Here is a 7,249-nt window from a genome sequence, read left to right as displayed (position 1 = left end):
GGACGTAGTGGAGGACGACTCCCTCGGAGAGAGCGCGCGTGAGCAGGGTGTGAAAATACACGTTTGGTCTACTCGGATAATCCCGAGCGTGATTCTCTCGTTGATATATATAGAAGGTTTTGGGCCCAAAGGCATACAAGGATTACGTGAAGGAAACGTATATAGAAACCTATTACAGTACAACTATATCGTATGTCTAACACTCTCCCTTAATCACAACGTATCAAGTTGAGATTACGCTTAAACTCTTCAAAGCTTCGAAGAGGAAGGGGCTTTGTAAAACCATCTGCAATTTGATCCTTGGAACGAATAAACCGAATCTCCAATTGCTTCTTCATTACTCGTTCTCTCACAAAGTGGAAATCTATCTCAATATGCTTTGCTCTTGCATGAAACACTGGATTTGCTGATAAATACGTTGCTCCCATATTATCACACCATAAACATGGCGTTTGAGATATCCTCACACCAAGTTCTCGAAGCAAAGACTGTATCCAAATAATCTCAGTGGTAGCATTGGCCACTGATTTGTACTCCGCCTCAGTACTGGACCTAGAAACTGTATCTTGCTTCTTAGCACTCCAGGAGATTAAATTCGGTCCATAGTACACGGCAAAACCTCCGGTGGACCGACGATCATCTACACAACCTGCCCAGTCTGCATCTGAGAAAGCACTAACCAACGTAGACGAGGACTTCATGAAGGTGATTCCAAGCCCAACGGTGTGCTTAACATATCTCATGATGCGCTTGGCAGCAGTCCAGTGCAGAGTAGTAGGAGCATGTAAATACTGACACACTTTGTTGACAGCATAAGAGAGATCAGGTCTGGTGAGTGTAAGGTACTGCAAGGCGCCTACCATGCTTCTATACTTTGTACTGTCATCAGGACCCAGTAGCTCTCCTTCATGAGCTGTGATTTTTTCTGAGGATGAAAGGGGTGTAGGCGCGCCTTTACAGTCTACCATACCAACACGTGCAAGAACATCTTGCGCATACTTAGTTTGACTTAATATCAACCGATCATGACTCTTATGAACCTCCATACCGAGAAAATAGTGCAGGTCACCTAGATCTTTCAATGCAAACTCCTTGCTTAAATCCTTCAGTAATGCAACAGTTGCAGCTTGAGAGGAACCGGCAACGATGATATCATCAACATAAATAAGCATGAAGATAGTAACAGGTGACTTGCGATAGATGAACAGGGACATGTCAGATTTTGAAGCAACAAATCCAAGAGAGAGAAGCTGAGAACTCAACCGAGAATACCATGCTCGAGGTGCTTGTTTCAGTCCATATAATGCTTTGTCAAGTTTGCAAACATAACTTGGCTTGTGTTTGTCTTCATAACCTGGAGGCTGTTTCATGTAGACCTCTTCTAGAACACCATGCAGAAACGCGTTCTTGACATCTAACTGTCGCAAACTCCATCCCCTTGAAACAGCAACAGACAAAACCAGCCGAATAGTAGCAATTTTAACAACTGGACTGAAGGTATCCTCGTAATCAATACCATAACGTTGCTTGAATCCTTTGGCTACCAACCTAGCCTTGTATCTATCAATGGATCCATCCGACTTCCTCTTGACTTTGTAAATCCAACGACAGTCAATAATATTAGTCCCATGTCGAGGTGGAACGAGCTTCCAAGTTTTATTCATCATAAGAGCACCATATTCCGCATCCATGGCTTCTTTCCAATTTGTACTAGCAAGAGCATCATCAAGATTGGCAGGTTCCTCAAGAGAAGCTGACAAAATCCAGCGAACAGTTCCATCTTTATACTCTTTCGGTTTGACAATTCCTCTCGATGCGCGTGTATTCGGACGAGGCAAAGAAACTGCAGTTTGCACAGGATGTGGCACAGGCAGGCGAGCCGTAGAAGATCCGGGAGCACTGGCGCTGGCAGCAGCCGAATCTGCAGGATCTGCATGTGAGCTTGGCGCAGACGATCGTGTGGTCTGCGGTGTGGCCGAATGAGAGGCAGACCCACCAGCTGCAGAGTGGGCGGGCATAGAGGATCCACCCGGGGACCCAGCGGAGGCAGCGGGCGCAGGACTCGTGCGTGGCGTGGGCGCGTCTCGCGCGTCGGACTGAGCAGGGGACCGTGCAGGTGACAGAGACGACTGATCCGAGGCGGATCTCGACCGCGATCCCGATGAAGATGGCGTCAGTGAATCTGCTCCGTGTCCTGTGCTTCTGTCTTCTTCTGCAAAACTGTTTTCAGTATTCTGGCCACTATTGTGATTAGAATTTTCACCAAGCGGCACCATCCTGCTGGCAGTAACCTGTGGAGCAACACAAGAAGGACTAGTGACAGGATTAGTAGGAACATTAGTCATGTATGTATCATCAATAACTCCATCCCCTTGTTCAGGATTACGAAGGGACAGTGGAAGTAGAAGAATCTCTTGGCGAAGTAGGGCTCCGGCATTTGGGTGAAGAGATTGAAAAGGAAACACAGCCTCATCGAAAATGATGTCACGAGAAATATAGACACGTCCAGAAGACACCTCAAGGCATTTAACCCCCTTGTGACGCGGACTATATCCAAGGAAGACGCACTGTGTAGAGCGAAAGGCTAACTTGCGTTTATTGTATGGGCGAAGATTAGGCCAACATGCGCATCCAAAGACGCGTAAAGAGGAGTAATCAGGTTTGGTGTGTAGAAGACGATGCACAGGGGTGTCATTGTTGATGGTGCGACTGGGAAGCATATTAATGAGATAAGTGGCAGTCAGAAACGCCTCGTCCCAAAATTTGAGACGCATATGTGCATTAGCAAGAAGGGATAAACCTACTTCAACTATGTGACGATGCTTTCGCTCAGCGGAGCCATTTTGTTGATGTGCATGGGGGCACGAGACATGATGAGCAATGCCTTGTGTTTGGAAGAAGCTGTTTAGTTTGACATATTCGCCTCCCCAATCTGACTGAACAGTGAGGATTTTCTTGTCAAGTTTACGCTCAACTAGCTTTTGGAAATTTGTAAAGGCATTGAACACATCAGACTTCTTTTTAAGAAGATAAATCCATGTAAATTTACTATAATCATCAATAAAGTTTACATAGTAATCATGTCTACCAACAGAAGTAGTGGCAGGGCCCCATACATCAGAGAAGACTAACTGTAGGGGTGCTGTAGATATACTGGTGGAAACTGGATATGGAAGCTGATGACTCTTAGCTCGCTGACATGAATCACAAACTAGTTCTAATGTGGAATCCCTAATACAAGGTAATTTATTCTTGCTAATAATTTGGCTAACTATAGTAGATGAAGGATGACCAAGGCGACTATGCCACTTCGCGTGTGTTGGCTTAGCGGCGACAAAAGCATACTTCTGAAACTGGGAAGATGACACCAAGGATGAAATAAGAGGATAAAGCCCACCAACACATCTCCCTTTATGAATTATTTTCCGCGTGACCTGATCCTTAATCAAAAAATAGAAAGGATGGAACTCTATGAACACTTTGTTATCATATGTAAAGCGATGAACAGAGAAAAGATTTTTTGAAGCATGAGGAACATGGAGGATATTACGAAGATGAAAATCCTGAACAGGGTGACGAATTATGGAATGACCAACATGAGCAATATCCATACCTTGCCTGTTGGCGGTGTTGACCTTGTCATAGCCTCTGTAGTTGTCGCGGACGGTCAGGTTGTTGAGCTCACTTGTAATATGGTGGGTAGCGCCGGTGTCTCCATACCAGTTGGTATCCACACCATAGGAGGCCGCGTTGACCTCCTTGTCTTCATAGGGTTCATACTCTTCATCGAAACGCCGCCAACAATCTTTGGCGGGGTGACCCTCTTTGTTGCATATCTGGCATGTGATGTCCACCCAAGGTGTGGTGCGACGCCGACCTCGTCTGCGACCACGCCCTCCTCCTGGTGGTGCGCGTCCTCCTCCTCTGCCTTGGCCGTAGGGCCGATCATCACGACGCTCATCACGGCGGTCAGGACGCCGATCATCACGGCGGTCACCACGAGCGCCACCACATCCACTGCTGAAAGTGCGAGAGCGCTACTGTTTGTTGGCGAGGTTTGCTGATGTCTCGAACTCTGAAGCTGGCTGTCCCCGTAGCATGAGTTGGCGTTCATCATAGGCATTGATGTGGGCGTATAAGTCGCTGAGAGATATGGGCACGGTGGCCACGCCAAGGGCAGCAACTAAGGAATTGTAATCTGCACCCAAACCAGCAAGGATGAAAGAAACATGTTCATCTTCAGGGACAGGTTTCCCGGTGGGCGAGTTCGTCAGCAATGCGTTGCATCTGAGTGAGGAATTCTGAGGTAGTTTTGCCGAGTTTCTTCGTATTCGCAAGGGCAACCCGGAGATTGGTAATCTTGGATTGACTCACAGAAGCGAACATAGACTCGATGGCCTTCCAAACAGCAGCGGTGTGCTCATGGCGAAGAACATGGGTCATGATCTCCGGTGACAGGCCGTTGAGGAGATAGGAGAGTACGATCTGATCCCGAACAAGCCAGGTTGCGTACTCAGGATTGGGAACGAACGATGGTTCCTTCTCTTTGTCAGCGGAAGCTTGAGGCAGCAGCTTCGCTGGGGGAGCGTCGGATCCGTCCAAGAGGCCGACCTGCTGTGCTCCACGGATGGCGGGCAAGATCTGCGCCCGCCAGATCGGATAGTTTGCCCGCGTCAGTTTCTCTGATGGCGGGGCGCCGAGATTCAGCTGGTTGCTCGACGAGGCCATGGTGACGCGGGTGAGGACGAGCGCCGCGCGGAGAAGACGCTACAGCGACGACAATACGACGACGACGATTTTCGCGATCAGGTAGATGTACCGGAGAGGGGAGCTCTCCATGTGAAAATACACGTTTGGTCTACTCGGATAATCCCGAGCGTGATTCTCTCGTTGATATATATAGAAGGTTTTGGGCCCAAAGGCATACAAGGATTACGTGAAGGAAACGTATATAGAAACCTATTACAGTACGACTATATCGTATGTCTAACACAGGGGTCTCGACTGCCACTGGCCTCTGTCGCGGTGAGCGCGCGGCGCCACAGCCCCACTCCAGGCTCGGCTGTTTAGGGCACTTCGCTCCGGATTGCGTTGTCGCCTGGGGCGGCGTCCCTCCAGGCTCCAGATCTCGCCGTCGTCGGGGGCAGCGTCCGTCCGCATCTCGTGGTCGGCTGGAGTGGGGGGCGTAGTGGATGCGTGGATGTTGGGATTGGCCCAGTTTGGCGCTTCCATCGAAGAGCCACGGGCGCGAGCATGGCAGCCGGACGGCACACCCCTCGGAGGATTCGGAGGGCCTACCGGCGGCGGGATGGGTTGGGGTGTCCAGGACGAGGTGGTTGGCAGAGGCGGCGGCCGCGTGATTGGATCGAAAGTGAGAGAAGGGGATAGGGTTTCCTCGGGGATCAAGCAAGAGTGACAACTGAACGAGCAATACATGGGTTTCGTTGGGCTTTGGCCCAGGCGTGCTCGCGCGGCGAAGCGAAGGGAGTCGGACGACCAAAACTACAAACGTATTGTCTATGGCAGAATAAGGAACCACTTTAGTCTTTTTAAGTAGTAGAGATTGATGCATCTAAATGTACTATACATGGAATCTACCAAGAATTTTTCGTTAGCATGCGAATTACTTTGGAATTCGTCCTGCCCTTGCAACAATTTGATGATAGCCAACCTCCCTTGAAGGGTATTCCATGCCACAGGAGGAGGCCCAGCTAAAGTTCTCTAGAACTTCACACAATACGGTGCGACCCTAGCACCTCTGCAATTGTATCGCTTTTGTTACAAACAATATCGTACAAGGAAGGATATTGGTACTGGAGAGTATAGTTTTCCACCCGTATGTCCTCCCATAAACCAATTTCAGTTATGTTCCTTAACAGAGAATGATCGAAAAGAAATAAATGTTTCTTTGTCGCCATCAAACCAACCCAAAAATGTGAATCTGAGGTTTTCCAGGAACTTGGGAGATATCTTAGATCCATATATTTTATCATCAGGAGATTTTGCTAGACCCCATCCTCTGTAAGAAGCTTGAAAATCCATAGCTTTGATCCAATATATTTTCTTGTTAGGAGATTTTGCTAGACCCCATCATTCGTAAGAAGCTTGAAAAATCATTTACTAAGTATGTAATTATTTTTGACCTCAAGATCTTGAATATCAAGACCACCAATCGTATGTTTTATGATAGATAGCATTCCATTTAGTTTGTCTATGTTTGGTTTTTTATCACTTTGCCAAAAAAATCTGGATAAATTAAAAAACAATGCATCCTCTTAAGGACCCTTTGTAGCACGTTTCTTAGCACTGAGTTGATAAGAACCAACGTACATCTGATAGAGAGGAGCTTTCCTTTCCAACCGCGCGAACCTGTTCTTAAAGCACTCTTCAATATTTTTCCATTAGGCATTTGAGAGCCTCTGATGATGAATCGACATTCCCAAGTGAATGATATTAAACATGCCTTGGTTGCAATCAAATGACTCCATTCTCCAAAAAAAAAAAAAAACCAAACGACTCGGCTGTATTGAACGGCAGTATCCCTCGCTTTCCCCAAAAACAGTTTACTTTCATGAACATCTATTTTGAGATCCCAAGAGCTACTCAAATGCTTAAGATGCCAACTTAATATTCTTAGACTTTTCAAGGTCATATTTAATAAAGAGTATCGTATCATCGGCATATCGTAGGACGTAGGATACAAAACTAACCATTCACAAGGTGTGGCACCACTCTTGTAATTTGACCATTATTTTTCATAAGCTCAATCAGGATGGTCACCATGTCAATGCACTGGTGAAGTGTACTGAATGGACGGTATAGTGGAGCTTTTAGCATCTACGGAGTATGATTAAAGCAAGTGTAGTAGAAATGTCAGGCATAGTGGAGCTTTTGGCATCTATGATTAAAGCAAGTGTAGTACTCGATGACGAGGAAAAAATTGAACTCACGGTACCGTCTGCAACAACATTTATGGGTAGTTGTGTAGTGTACGATATGATCCGATATTACCTATCCATCTCTACATGTCTCCATATCTGCATATTTTGAAGACTGGCACGATTTTTACAACGTGTTTCCGTACACACCGTGAAAACAACACGATTTTTACAACGCCATTCTAAAGCATTCTGACAATAGCGAAGAGAACCACACGATTTTTACGACGCGATTCTGAACCATTCTGACAATATTGAAGAAACATTGGCGTACGTACAAATATCTTCAAGGGATCGAGTACATGGTAGCC

The sequence above is a fragment of the Lolium rigidum genome, chromosome 6, assembly GCF_022539505.1.
Source record: "Lolium rigidum isolate FL_2022 chromosome 6, APGP_CSIRO_Lrig_0.1, whole genome shotgun sequence".
Taxonomy (NCBI): Eukaryota; Viridiplantae; Streptophyta; class Magnoliopsida; order Poales; family Poaceae; genus Lolium; species Lolium rigidum.
Note: the sequence above shows the minus strand (reverse complement) of the source record.